The sequence below is a fragment of the Lynx rufus genome, unplaced genomic scaffold (genome assembly GCF_022079265.1).
Source record: "Lynx rufus isolate CCGP_SWC_20201006 ecotype Redwood Valley unplaced genomic scaffold, mLynRuf1.p SCAF_30, whole genome shotgun sequence".
NCBI classification, from domain to species: domain Eukaryota; kingdom Metazoa; phylum Chordata; class Mammalia; order Carnivora; family Felidae; genus Lynx; species Lynx rufus.
This window is the reverse complement of record NW_025814846.1, coordinates 6,979,126-6,993,292: the sequence shown is the minus strand read 5'-3', so window position 1 is coordinate 6,993,292 and position 14,167 is coordinate 6,979,126. Positions and strand designations below refer to the sequence as shown.

The following is a 14,167-nucleotide window of genomic DNA, read 5'->3' as shown; positions in this document are numbered from 1 at the left end:
ATGAAAAAGTTTGAAATATTGCAGGAATTACCAAAATGTGACACAGAGACATGAAGTAAACAAATGCTGTTGTAAAATATGGTGACATCTGGTAGACTTGCTTGATGTAGGATTGCCACAAAACTTCAAATTGTAAAAAACATGTTATTGCAAAGCTTGATTAAGCAAAATGAAATAAAATGAGGTATTCCTGTACTTTGGTAGAGGATCAGGCTATCTGGATGTGATTGTTTATCTAAATGCCTGGTGATTTGGCTAAGTTTTGTCTCATTGTATGTGTGTGGTTCTAGGGTGTTTTCATTTACTATCAAATATGAATGAATATATTTGTCCTTATCATTTCCATACAGTACAGAACAACACTTGGATACATTCCAGACTGTTGTTGTCTGACTCACAGTCTTAGGAAAGTTTTTCCCAACAAAGATAATTATAAACTTTGCAGGAAATATTGTTGAGGATCTTGTTCTTTCATCCATGAAGAGATTTTTAGTATCATTATCATTTCCTTTTGACTGTTTACTTTGCTTACGTTTCTTCCATTCCATTTGTTTAAAAAAATCTCTATAGTGGACTCTTCATAGCTTGGATTTTTGATTAATAATCATTTTTTTTCACTTTATAGCATTCTTAATTATTGCCTTTATTTTGTTAATTCTATACTTAAAAGATTAAACAATCAGTAATACCAACCATTTATACTTTTATTCTTTATATTGTAGGTATTTCTTTTAGATACTTTCTTCATCTCAACTTGATGCTACTAAATTTTTTTCAAGAGAGTAAAGGTAGATGGTAACTTTTAAATATTTTTAATTGAGGTGTATTTGACACATTACTTGAAAATTTAGTATGTACAACATGTTAATTTGAACATTGATATATTGTAATATTATTGCCATTGTAGTAATAAGTAGTATGTTTATCACATTACATAATGATTATTTTTAAATAAATAAATAAATTGATTGATTGATTGATTGCCTAAGTTTTGTCTCTCTCTCTCTCTCTCTCTCTCTCTCTCTCAGAGAGAGAGAGAGAGAGAGAGCATGAGCAGGGGAGGGACAGAGAGAGGGGAATAAAATACCTTAAGCAGTCTCTACGCTGACATTGGCTGACAGCAGCAAGCCTCAAACTCATGAATTGGGAGATCATGACCTGAACCGCAGTCAGACGTTCAACTGACTGAGCCATCCAGGTGCCCCTGGTTCTTTCTTTTTAGAGGTTGGAATCAAACTTCCAGTCTGTTAGGATGCTTGATGATTATAATGGAGTATTGTTGTATATATTCACTATACTGTGCATTATATCTCTACTACTTGTTACAATTTGTACCCTTAAGCAACATGTGGCTTATCCTCCCACCACCAATCTCTGCTAACAACAATTTACTTTCTGGTTTTACAAGTTTGACTTTTTCAGATTTGATGTGTAAGTGATATCACATATTGCTTCTCTTTCTCTAACATACGTCATTTAGCTTAATATATTCTAGGTTCATCCATGTTGTCAGAAATGGCAGGATATCCTTCTCTCTCATGGCTGAATTATATCCCATAATATGAATGTATATATATGTATGTATGTGTACATATGTACACACACACACTACATTTTCTTCATTCATTGATGGGCACTTAGGTTAATTCTATATTTTGACTACTGGGAATAATGCTATAATAAACAATAAATATGAGAGTGCATATATCTCTTTGACATCATGTTTTCATATTCTTTGGGTAAATACCAAGAAGTTAGATTGCTGGAAAAATATAGTGGTTCTATTTTTTTCTTCAGCATATTCAATATTTTAATTTTTGAAGTACAAATGGATTTGGAGTATAGTGTTCCATGTCTTGATGAAATTAGATTGAGATAACAATAAGCAAAATACAAAAGTCAATTGTTCTTCTCTGTGTCAGGAATGAATAAATGAAATTTAAAACAAAACATTTATAAAAAACAAACTCCTTACTTACAATTCTAAGAAAGTAAGTACAAATGTATATCCAGAAAACTATGAAACACTGTGGAAAGCTGTTAAGGAAAATCTAGATAATTGGAGATATATTTCACATTTTTATCAATAGCCTCCTACTACTATCCTCCTGCTATCAATAGCTTCACTATGGATAAGATGTCAGCCCTTCTTAACTTTTTATGATTATGATTATTATTTGTAATATTTTTGTTGAAGTGCAGTTGACTCACAATATTATGTTAGTTTATGGTGTACTAAATAGTTATTTGATAAGTCTGTATGTTATGCTATGCTCACAAGTGTAGCTATCATCTGTTACCATACAATGATCTTACAATAGCATTTACTACATTATCCATACTGTATCTATTGTCACTTTGGCTCAATAATTACATAACTGAAAGCCTGTATCTCACACTCCCTTTCACCAAGTTTGTCCATTCTCTCACCTTTCTCCCTTCTGGCAAAGATCTGTTTGTTCTCTGTAGTTATTGGTCTGTTTCTGATTCTTGTATGTTTTCTTTTTCAGATTCTATTATATAAGTTAAAATAGATGGAATGTGTTTTTCTTTGATTATTTCACTTAGCATAATACCCCCTAGGCCATCTATATTGTTGCAAATGGCATGATTTCATCTTTATTTTTAATGACTGTTTAGTATTCCATTGCTTATATATACACAATATTTTCCTTTTACATTCATGTATTGATGGGCAGATAGGTTCCTTACATACATTGGCTATTGTAAATTATACTGCACTAAGCATAGATGTGCATATATTTTTTGAAGTACCATTTTCATTTTCTTTTGGTAAATACTCAGCAGTGGAATTATTGGATCATGTGGTAATTCTATTTTTAATTTTTTTGAGGAACCACCATATTGTTATCCACAGTAGCTGCACCTATTTGTATTCCCACAAATAATGCACAAGGGTTTCTTTTTCTCCACATCCTCCACATTTTAGCTTTTCTGACAGGTGGGAGGTGACATCTCATTACTGTTATGATTTACATTTCCCTGATTATTAATGATATTGAGCAACTTTAAATGTGTCTGTCGGCTATCTGTATGTCTTCATTGAAAAAAAATGTCTATTCATGTTCTTTGCCCATCTTTTAATTGGAGTATTTTTTTTTTGCTGTTGATTTGCCAAAGTTCCTTATATATTTTGCGCATTAACCTCCTATCAGATACATTATTTGCAGGTATCCTGTCCCATTAAATAGGTTGACTTTTACTTTTGTTGATGGTTCTTCTCACTGAGTGAAAGCTTTTTGTTTTGATGTTTTGATGTAGTCCCAATAATTTAATTTTGCTTTCGTTTCCCTTGCCAGAGGGGACATATCTAGAAAAATGATTCATGGCTGATGTCAAAGAGATTACTTATTATGTTTTCTTCTAGGAAATTTATGGTTTCAGGTTTCACATTTAGGTATTTAATCCATTTTGAGGTTATTTTTGTGTGAGGTGTAAGAAATTTTTCAGTTTTATTCTCTTGCATAGAGCTGTCCAGTTTTCCCAACATCATTTGTTGAAAAGACTGGCTTTTACTATCAACAATAGCCAAATTATGAACAAAGCCTAAATGTCCATCAATTGAATGGATAAGGCTGACGTGAAATATATAGTGAAATATTACTCAGCCACCCAAAGAATGAAATCTTGCCATTTGCAATGACATGGGTGGAGTTAGAGTATTATGCTAAGCGAAATAATCCAGTCAGAGAAAGACAAATACCATATGATTTTACTCATATGTAGAATTTAAGAAACAAAACAGATAAGGAGCACCTGGGTGTCTCAGTCAGTTGAGCACCCAACTCTTCACTTTGACTCAGGTCTTGATCCCAGGGTTGTGGGATTGAGCCACGCATTTGGCTCCATGCTGAGCATGAAGACTGCTTTGGATATTCTCTCTCTCTCTCTCTCCCCTCCCCCACAACTTTCACTTGCTAGTACACTTTCTCAAAAAGAAAGAAAGAGAAGAAGAGAGAGAGAGAGAGAGAGAGAGAACAGATGGATATAGGGAAGGGAAGGAAAAATAAAATAAGATAAAAACAGAGAAGGAGGCAAACCACAAAAAACTCTTAAACATAGAGAACAAATTGAGAGTTGCTGGAGGGGAGGTGGGTGAAGGGATGGGCTAAATGGGTGATGGACATTAAGAAGGGCACTTGTTGTGAAGAGCACTGGTTGTTACATGTAATTGATGAATCCCTAAATTCTACTCCTGAAACCAAAACTATACCATATGTTAACTAACTTGAATTTAAATAAAGCATTGGAAGAAAATAAAAAGATAATGCAAATAAGTATAAGAATATGTTCAAATCATTAATCATTAGATAAATGCAATTAAAACCACAATGGCATGGTATTATTAGAATGACTAAAATTAAAAAAAAAAAAAGAGTACACCAAAAACTGAGCATGTTAGCAAGGATGTAAAGAAACTAGACTCATACATACACTCCTGGTGAGAACATAAATTGATACAACCACATTGGAAAAAAAAAACAATTTGACAGTGTCTTAAAAAGTTAAACATAGAACTACTATATGAACCAGTCATTCCACTCTTAGTTTTTAACCAAGAGAAAGGAAAGCATATGTTCATACAAAATTTTGTATACAAATATTCATAGCAGCTTTATTTGTAAAACTTCAAATAACCCAAATGTTTATATACAAGTGAGTGAATAAACAAACTGTAAAATATCCATACAGTGGAATACTACTCATCAGTAGTCTGGAAAGCATAAGGAAAAATGTGCTAGGGATCAGAGGACCTATATCCCAGTTCAAGCTCACCAGTTTGGAGTTTTATGACACGGAATAAGTCACTTAACATTTCACAGCCTCAATTTTGTCATTTAGGTAATGGAGGAAATAATATTTACCTTGTTTATTTCATATGTTGGTTTTAAAATTCAATTGATGTAAATGTATGTAATATTTTGGTAAACTGTAATTTGTATGTCATTTTTTAAAATTGAAACATATTTTACAGACAATGTTATACTAGTTTAAGGTGTACAACATATTGATTTTACAGTTCTATACATTAAGCTATGCTCAACACAATAACTGTATTTACCATTTATCACCATTCAACAATATTACAATACTATTGCCTATATTCTCTATGCTGTACTTTTTATCCCTGTGATTTATTTATTTTATAACTGGAAGCTTGTGCTTCTTAATCTCCTTCGCCTATTTTGCTCATCCCCCTCAATCCCATCCCTTCTGGCAACCACCAGTTGGTTTCCTGTGTTTATGATTCCATTTGTTTTGATGGTGGGCTGTTTTTTGTTTTTAGGATCCACATATAAGTAAAATTATGTTTCTCTGACTTATTACAGTTAGCACATTATTTCCTTTTTTTATTGAACTTATGAAAATATTTTTTCTGAAATTTTATTTTTCTTCTAATGTTTTGTCATATTAAAGACTATATAGTGTGAGAGCTCCTTTAAATCTTAAGTAATAATTGATAAATTTTGACATTCTTAGAAATTTGATTTATGTTGACTAAAAGGTGATAAAACTATCATGACTATTTACATTTTAGCACAACAATATTTATACTCAGTCTGAATTCTATTGCTTTGCTTCTGGAATCCAATAAGAGATTTGGGACACTAAAATATCCAATCCATCTGTTACTTTTACTTTGCCAAACTCAAATAAAGTCTTCTGATTGGAGCATATTTTTATTATGAGAAAACATGATTATTACTTACACATGCAAGTTTGGCTTCTAAATTGTGCAGATTTATTCTCTATGGTTTAGTGGCTTTCTTAATGCAATGTTTGTGTAAGAAAACAAAACAAAACCATAAAAAGCTTATTCCCTCAAAATATATGAAAGTAACTCAATCATTGGACTAGTACATATCATTACACTACTTAATAGTCTCAATTTGTATCTGTTTGGTTCTTATTGGCTTAACATACATTAATGATTTAGTACATATGAACTGTGTATTGCAGTGATATCTTCCTTGGTATAAAATTACACACATACACACACACACACACACACATATATATATATATATACATACATATATATAATTATATATATATGAATATGAAAGAGATAACATAAGTACCATACATACTAGTACATACTATACATACTATGTACATACTATACCTACTACTTTCTCTTGCTCTAGAAAATACATATTAGAGCAAAAGCAAGGTGTTTTTTTCCCATTAGAGGAACAAATGTTTTTAATTTAACAGATGTACAAAAGGAGATGATTCTTCTTTCCAACTGGTAGAAATAGAAGAAAAGTTATCTGGCTTGGATTCTTTTTCTAATACAGACTTCTTTCTTCCTTGTGCTGGTCATGTGTTGTGATAGATATCCCTTTAGCTTGATCATGGAATTTAGAAAATTCTTAGATTCCTATTGTATATGAATTTGTTCTTTGCTATTGCAAGTTCATGTTTATTTTAATATGCTTCTCTCTCTCTTTCTCTCTATTTTTTGTCCAGACCATGGTAAAGTTCAGATTTTTTGGAAAGCTATCAAATACTGACACATTTCTTAACCTTCTTCACTCTCTATTATATTCTAGCAAGATTTTACTCTGAGAGAGACATATGGTTAATAGTACCAATTGTGCTCTTCTTACTCCCCTACAAGGAAGTAGTCTAAACAGCCAAGTTGTGAGATACTGCTGCTTCTTTTAAGGACCATAGTTTCATAGGTGGCACTTGGAAAGAGAGATAATGACCACCTTTCTCCTTCATCCTGGGCACACAGGAAGGTAGGTGAGTAGCAGTTCTTTCAAGACATATATCCACATTTGCATCATTGTGTGAATAATTTTATCTGCTGCTTCAAAACATTGCTTCTTATTCTGCTTGCCTATAAGATAATAATCAAAGAAACAGCTGCTATTCAGTGATGAAGACAAAAAGAAAATTTTGAAAGGTCAGAAAAGTGCTTTCTTTATGGAAGATCTTATAAGCTATTTATCAGCTATTTTTTGGAACATTTCCTATATGTGAAACTTAGCACAGGGGACTTAGGTATGAATAAGACTTACCTTGTCCTTAAGAAGTTTAGTATAGCAGAATGAATGCCACTGAGAACACTCTTGTTAATGCCCTTTTAGACTCAAGAAGCAGATTGTGAGCCTTTTCTTGGTTGCCCACAAATGTAGTATTATTTCATCTATAAAACTGTAGAATCAGAAGGGAACCTTTTAGGAACATATGTGGATAAGCAAGGCTTAACCTTTTATCATGGTATCTGTGGCAACAAGAAGCTACAACTAACAACATATTTGCTGGTATGACCAACTTATATGCCAGTGGGAATAAATTTCTCCACAAATTGGTGATGCCAGGTTGAGCATCAAGTAACCTTAATATCCTGATAACATATCATGGGTATCAGCTCCAAAGCAGCATTTCATTCTTGAACATGTTTCACATCTTAGAAAGAGAGATGGGTTTCTTCTCATAAAGTCATATGCCATGCCCTTGAAATTAATATACATCTAAATGAAATCTGGAATATATTTTTTGATGATTTCATGTTACATATTGCCAGTTCCTCCTGTCTTGCATTTTTTAAAAACTTTAAACAAATTTTCATTAACAGAGATTGTCACATAATTGTATATTTTTCTACTTTGTGCACAATTATGCTTACTTTCCACAAAAAGTTTTCTTAACTTTTCACTGGTGATGGCAATCACTAAAATCTTAATTTTAACAAAATAGTACTAAAAATGCTTCAGTGATTTAAGTTGAAATCAATGCACTTGTTACATGTCTATTGCACTCAGTTATCAGGAATGGACAAAAGTATTTTTATTCAAAAAATACAAAATAAATGATCTGTGGGCACTAACAATGGCAGCAGTAAACCATTATACATTGTTAACTGAAACCAGTAACTGATGGTTATAGTGATTTTCTTAAACATCAGCCAGACTTTTCTTCAGTCATTTCTTTCAACTGACTTCTCTGAAGTTATTGGTGAGGATCACTGCCTTGAACCTACTCTCACAGTTTATTAATAAAACACTACTACAGGACTTGGAACATACCACCTTCCATTCCACCCATTCCACCATTCTAGGGTCTTTGTCTTTAGGAATTTCAGTGACTACAACTTCTGCTGTAATTAATAGAGAGGCCACCCCAGCAGCATCCAATAAAGTGTTCTTACAATCTTAGTTGGATGCATGATTCCTTTTCCACCATATTCACAAAATCTCCAAGAATAGCATCATACCCAGCTTTGGAGAAATGTTGCATAATTTTCTCAATTATTAGTGATCCTTAAATACCTGCATTATTGGCAATGGTCGTTGCAAGAATTTTAATTTTCTTTTAATAATTTAGATAACAGTTGTTTAATCTTCAGGAGCTGTTATTTAATCCAAGGCTGGAATTCATGAAAACAGGGCATGGCCCCCTCCCAGAACAATGCCTTTCAACAGCAGCTCATGGAGCAATGAAAGCATCTGTAACACTTTCTTTTTTTTCACTTCAACGTTACTTGTCCCACCAACCTTCAGCCCAGTTACTTCATCTGAAAGTTTTGCCAAGAGTTCATTGAGTTTTTCCTTTGCATTTTCACTAGTTGTGATATTTAACCTTTTGATGGTTTCTTGAATATGTTTTTCAAAATGCTTGTCTCATTTTCCTTTCAAGATCATGGCATTATCTTCATCACAATGAGCTCCCAACTTTTCCTAAGTCGTGAGACTGAATATTTTCAAGATTTAGTGTCAATCCTTCTTCTCCAAACACTGCACGAGTAACAATAGCCATCACTTAAAACTGATTCTTTTTTCTATTGTCACCAAAACCTAGAGCTTTGACTGGTACAACCTGAAGACCAACATTTAACCTATTCAAATGAGTGTACTCAGAGCTTCTCCATCAACATCTTCAGCAATTATGGCCGAGGGCTTATGGTGAGCATGGGCAATTTCAAGAGCAGGTACAATGTACTGGATTCTGTAACTTTTCTTTTCACTCAGTAGAACATAAGAATCTTGGAATTCACATTTCTGACCTTTTGATGTATTAATGAAGTATGGAGAAATAAAATCTCAGTCAAAAATCATGCCTTCAATAGTTTATAATTCATTATTTAGTGTTTTTCCATTCCTTACTTCCTTACTGTGATGATCCCCTTCCTTCCAACCTTTTTCATTACATCATAAATGATGTTGCACATATTTGTCTCCATTTGCAGAAATTGTAGCAATCTGAGAAATTTCTTCAGGTGTTGTCACAGGTTTAGACTGCTTCTTAACTTCAGCAATTATAGCATCAACAGCTAACATAACACCTCTCTTGATTTCCACAGGATTAGCACCTTTGTTAATCTTCTCAAAGCCTTCCTTGGCAATAGAGTGCCAGTACAGTAGCAATTAGTGGTGACATCACCAGCCTCTTCATTTGTGTTACTGGAAACATCTTGAACAAGTTTAGTGCCAATATTTTCATATTTATCTCTTAAGCCAATGGAATTTGCAACAGTCACCCCATCTTTTGTTACTTTAGGTCTTCCCCAATTCTGTTGAATAGTCACTGATTTTCCATTTGGCCCCATTGTAACAGCTACAGCTAAAACTTTTGAAGCAATAAATCTTGGACATCTACACCAAATTTAACTTCTCTGGCATAATTTCAAATGAGATGAGGAGTCAGTGCCCTAGACACTGGATTAATTTTTAAAAGGACAGCAAGTAATCAAAACATTTCCATGGGGCAATGGCAGGGCATGCCAGTGGTCAGGCAAGCTGTCAGAGGCGAGTGAAGGAGAGATTTCTTGTTATTGTGACTTTTAACTGATTTTTTTTCACCTATCCAGTATCATTGACTCAGACACCTTATTCATATGGTAATCAAATTTTCCAAGACATTCTTAATTTCAAGGCTTTTCTCCTATTATCCTTTCAAGTCATCAGAGTGTCCCATAAGTTGCAGTTCTTTCAAAATCTTACTTACATCTTTTGGATTGCACCTGGTACCAAGAAGCAACACAAAACTCTTATTTATCATATATTATGATCGGACTTAAAGTTTGAAAAGTGTAGTCACAACACTACTAAAAGTAATATTCAGGGAATGAAAAAAAAACAACTTAAAGCTAGTAATTGGGGGATAATGCTAAGGACCTCCACAAACCTTTGTTAGGCCATACTTTGCTCCTGGACCATGGTTTAATGCTCTAACTTCTAGTTGGGAAATATGTTTTAAGCAACTTAAAATTATAAAATAATTAGTTATTAGTATAATAATTTAGCATTTAAAATTTTTAAAAGAGATGATTTATTCATTTATTTTGAAGTGAGGTAGAAGGGAATGAGTACAAGGTTCAAGGCTAGTTTTATCCAAGTATTTTTCTTATTTCTGTCAACTTTGTAAACCACGTGTCTGACTTTTTAGTTAATATGACTGCGAGTGAACTAAAAGAAAAATCTCGGTGAAAATATACATTTCAAGTCTTTAGAAAATTAATATTTGTTCTAAATTGTGACCCTTTAAAATTTATAAAGTTACTTTGTTTTGCATAGATCGATAAGAGGGAATAGTCATACGTAATCTGTAAATTGTACATAGGATCTATCTGGAAACAGTATGCTACTTAGTGAAAAGTCTAGATGAAGTCGTTCTCCTTAAATTCACTATTCATTTGTGTTTTTCTTTTTTAAATGTATGTGTGCGTGTGTGTGCATGCGCACACACATAATTTGGCTACAGTTCTTTAGATTATACTCTTATCCATAGTCACAAAATAAGTTGTTTTAAGCTTATGGAAAATCCTGAGTCTGTCTATCTATCTATCTATGACTAAAAAGATGCTATTCCTCAGATTACCACAATTGTTGAAAAGAACTACCAACTTTTGAGATCCAAATCTTTTGCTCACCTGACTGTAGTACTGAACTTTAAATGGGTAAAATGTGTTTCAGAGAGTGATTTATTGAATTCTCAGCATAGGTTTGCCTTCTGCTTATGCAACTCTATTGGAATCTCCCATTCCATGGCTTTGGATTCTTTTGACAATTCTGCCTCAGCAACAGAGGATAAAAGCCATGATGTGATGGATAAGCCACACAATTAAGAAATACAGATGTGGACTACAGATCTCCAAAGAACTGAGCTTGTTAAGACTATGTGACAGATATTGGAAATGTCTAAGATATTAAGAGGTAGGTACTTTAGTAGTTATTGCTGTTGAGGGGTGTGTGTGTGTGTGTGTGTGTTAGAAAGGTTAGACCAATGTAAGAATATTGTCATGATCTGTATAATATGCAAAGTTTAGGCTACTTTTATAAGAAAGTTAAGTTTTCTTTCAGAAAAGCTGAGCTATTGAAGTGGTAGTGAAAACCTGAAGAACATAGCTAATGAGAGTATCTTCTTAGGTTGAAAAAAATTAGGCTTTTTAACCAGAATAAGGCTAGGAGGGGGTAATAAAAAATAACTCATTAATTGAGACTTACTAATTAAGTACCAAAACGTGGGGTACCCCATTTAATCCTCACAATAACCTATGATGTACATACTATTATCATCTTCATTTTACAGACAGAAAACAGTCTTAAACAGCTTACATGACTTGTTCAAGGCCATGAGCCTTGTTCAGGGCTGTGTTTTAGATCCACATCTGCCTGACTTCTAATACTGTATTTCTGGAGGACTAAATATCTAAAATAAAACCATAACTATATAATTTCATGGTTTTCTTATGAAGAAATAAACTTCTACTTCACTTTAATTTTCTGAGGGATGTTTTCACATAGTATATTCAGAAAATTCCTCAGCAATTAGAATATATGCAACTGAAGAAGAACCAGTGCTAGAGGAAGGAGCAACCATTCTCAGCAATGAAATAGCTGTGGTTCTGACATTTTTCCTTTTTGCTTCTGCATTTTTCTCAAATAGTATGAAAATAGGAACCAAATTGCATAAAACAGGTATATCCTTGGTAAGTGTAAGCCTTTTGTAGAATCTTTTTAATTTATTTAGCTAAAGCAACAAGTTAAAATTAATCAAATTAATCAATTTATTCCAACTGATTGTAGACTCATGTCACATATTTTTGGATATTTGATCAGTCTAAAGAATCTAAGCCTCTTTTATTTTTATAATTTAGAAATGTTTAGGTAGGTTCAAAAAAAGGTGGAAATATTTTTATTAACTTATATCATTTAAAAGTTGTTCCACATTAGGTTTAAGCTTATAATTACATTTTTTAATTTATGAATTTATTTTGAGAAAGAGAGCATGTGTGAACTGGGGAGGGGCAGAGGGAAAAGGAGAGAGAGAAAGAATCCCAAGCAGGCTCCACACTCTTAGCAAAGAGCCAGACGTGAGGCTTAATCCCCAAAACTGTGAGAGAACTGAACCAAAATCAAGAGTCGGACACTTAACCGACTGAGCCACTCAGGCACCCCAATTACATCTTTAATAATATTTTTTTTGTAATTCACTAAGTAAATTCTTGGCAAACTGTGGTATGGCACATAACTGGAAAATTTTGGTGACCAAAATTATTGGCAACTGTGGTATAATGGCAAGATCTTTTGATTTGTAATCAAGAAACTGCGTTGAAATTTTAGCTCTGCTTCTTATTTACAATGTAAATTTGGATAATTCATTTACTTTCTCTGACCCTCAGTTTTCTATTTATTGAGTTTTAAATTTTACTTCTAGTATAGTTAACATACAGTGTTACGTTAGTTTCACGTGTACAGTATAGTGATTCAGCAATTCTGTACATTACTCAGTGCTCATCATGGTAAGTGTACTCTTTAATTCCCATCACTTATTTCACTTATCCACCTCCATCCCCCCTCTGATAACCATCATTTTGTCCTCTAGAGTGAAGGGTCTGTTTTTTGGTTTCTCTCTCTCTCTCTCTCTCTCTCTAACTTCGACCATTTGTTTTGTTTTTTAAATTCCACATATAAGTGAAATTGTATGGTATTTTTCTTTCTATGACTGACTTATATTGATTAGCATTATACTCCCTAGCTCCATCCATGTTGTTGCAAATGGAAAGATTGACAAGATTTTATTCTTTTTTATGACTGAGTAATAATCCATGATATATATATATATATATCATATCTCACATCTTCGTTATCCATTCATCCATCTGAGCCTTTTTTTCTCAGCTATAATATGAGGATAATAATTCTTATCTCATATAGTTGTTGTATGAACAACTTGAGATAATACCTGGGAATGTACTTTGTAGAAAATAAAAATTTTTATCACAGTGTGAGAGGAAAAGGAATCAAATGAACACTAAGGAAACACCACTGTGTAGTTGGTAACTTATTTTCTTTTTGTTACTTCCAGCAAGACCAAGGTCTGGATATCCCATATTCCTGTGAAAGAGTGCATGCCTTCACACCGAGTCACATTTTCTGAATCTCTTACCTATTGCCTTAGGAGCTATGCAGTAGTTGACAACATACTAGCAGGAAGGTAAACATGTATGGAAGAAATGCTTCCTAGGTTATTTCTTCATGTAAACTAACTTATCTTCATGGAGGAGCCAGGGTAATGAAAGGTAAGTTTGGGATGAACAGTAATTTTATAACGAAAACCAAAAGGACCATTGTAATGAGGCATTGTGGTAGAGTAGGAAAGACACTAGATAAGAAAGGCGACCAGAGTTCCAATCCTGGTTTTACTACCATTAATTGCATAACCTAAGGCAAATCCCTTTTCTCTCTTGGTCTCAAGCATCCTCTCTATACAGTGACGTGAGGTGGACTATATTATCTCCAATATCTACTCCACCATTGATATTCTGTAATGCCAATTTTAATTATAGTTAAAATATTCAAATTGTATAGACTTTATGAAGCTATTTTACGTGCCAAATGGAAAAAAATTGAAAAAAAAATATTTCTGTGTTGTATATAACAATCATTCATTTGTATTAATTTGTAAATAAATTACATTAAAAAAGAATTTTTTAAGTATAATTAAAGCAGTACTTTATATTTTCAAAGTATCTTAACGTTTAATATTTCACTTGACTCTCAAAATAATGACATTTTATCATTTATCGGTGCATAATAAATTAAGAAACTGAGGCTCAGGTCAGAAGGGAGAGGCATGATATGTTCAAAGTACTGAGTGGGAAAAATCTACAGCCAAGAATACTTTGTCC

General features: G+C 33.1%; 1 pseudogene; it reads right to left on the bottom strand.

Annotated features, from left to right (window-relative positions):
* Window positions 1–8,043: 8,043 nt before the first annotated feature.
* LOC124521552 (60 kDa heat shock protein, mitochondrial-like) lies at window positions 8,044–9,708 on the bottom strand (annotated as a pseudogene).
* Between the last annotated feature and the right edge of the window lie 4,459 nt (window positions 9,709–14,167).